Here is a 1697-nt window from a genome sequence, read left to right on the forward strand (position 1 = left end):
GGTTGGGGGGGCAGTACCCCACTCCCCCCTGTCCAGCAGCATCCAGAGCCCTCCACCCCACAATCGTGGGGGTGCTGCCCCCCATACCCCCACACCCCAAAACCAGTGTGTGTATGTGTGTGGGGGGGGGGGGCATGGGGATGGGACACCAGAGCCCCCACCCACCTACACAATGGCACAGGGACCCCCCCCATCACAAGATTCCCCCCAAGTGGGGGGGGGCCCTGCCCCAGGGGGGGGGCCAAACTTAGGGCGGTCCCAACACCGGGGGGGCCCTATATCAGCAGGGAGGGGAGCGCTATGGGTCCCGACACCGGGGGGGTCCCCAACTGTGGAGCTTTTCCACACCAGGGGGGGTCCCAACACCGGGGGGGCCCTGTATCAGCAGTGGGGGGGGGACAGGGTGGTCCCCATTGAGCTAGGGGTCCCCTGACCCCTACGGGGACCAACATTGGGAGGGGTCCCCACACCGGGGGGGGGGGGCCTACACCTGGGGGGGTCCCCAACACTGGGGAGGCCATTGCACCCAGGAGGGTCCCGTTATGGGTGGGGGTCCCAACACGGGGGCAGTCCCCACTCGGGTTTGGGGTCCCCACCGGGCTCGGGGTCCTCTGCACCCCTATGGGTCCCAACACGGGGGGGCGGGGGGGGGCCCTACACCCGGGGCGGGGGTCCCCAGCACGGGGATTCCCCTTACCCCTCCGACCAGGGTGGTTTTTGGGGTGGGGAAGGGGCGGGACTCCGTCACTGCAGCCCCTCCCCCGGCGCCCCCCCCTCGGCCTCGTGGGGTCCGGGCTCGAAGGGGGGGTCCCCCCCCGGCATCAGGTCGGGCTCCAGCTTGCCGGAGTCGCCGATGAAGGAGGGGTAGGGGCTGTCGCCGTCCACCGTCAGCAGCTTCAGCTTCGGCATCCAGCTCTTGCGGACCACGCGCCGCGCGTTGGTGCACATGTCGGCCGCGATGGCGTTCATCTCGCTCTCCTTGAAGTTGGGGGCGAAGTTCTGGCAGTAAACTGAAACGGGGAGGGGGGAGGGGGGGGGGAGGTCATGGCTCCCTAACCCTCCCCTCATGGAGGGGGGCAGCTGGGGAGCTCCAGGAGGTGTGGTCTGAACGCCCTGGGGTCCCTCCGAGCCCCACTCCCCTTTTCCTGGGGTCCCCCCCCCTTATCCCCTCCACCTCGGCCCCCTCTTTTTGAGGCCCCCATCCCCTGGGGTCCCCACAAATCCCTGTCCCCTTCACCCCCACCCCAAGTAACCTTGGGGTCCCCTTGGTGGGGTCTCCCATCCCCTGGGGTCCACCTGTCCCCTGTGGTCCTGCCGCAGCCCCTTGCAAACCCCAGGACCCCCCCCCCATCTCTTTGCTGGGGTCCCCCAAAGCCTCCCAAGCCCCTTTTTTGGGGTCCTCAATCCCCTGGAGCCCTGTGTCCCTCGGTGTCCCCTTTCTGGGGTCTCCCATCCCCCAAAACACTGGTGTCCCCCCAGAGCCCCCCAGCTCTGGGCTCCCCTTGTCCTCTGCCCTTTCGTCGTCTCGTTCTGGGGTCCCCCATCCCCTGGGGTCCCTTTTTTGGGGGGTCTCCCATCCCCTGGAGCCTCACCTGTCCCCCTCACATCCCCTTTTTGGGGGTCTCCCACCCCCAGGATGCCCTCCATCCCTTAATATCACCTTTCTGGGGTCCCCTCTCTCTAACCCCAATACCTCC

Source organism: Numida meleagris, unplaced genomic scaffold (genome assembly GCF_002078875.1).
Source record: "Numida meleagris isolate 19003 breed g44 Domestic line unplaced genomic scaffold, NumMel1.0 unplaced_Scaffold1010, whole genome shotgun sequence".
Lineage (NCBI taxonomy): Eukaryota > Metazoa > Chordata > Aves > Galliformes > Numididae > Numida > Numida meleagris.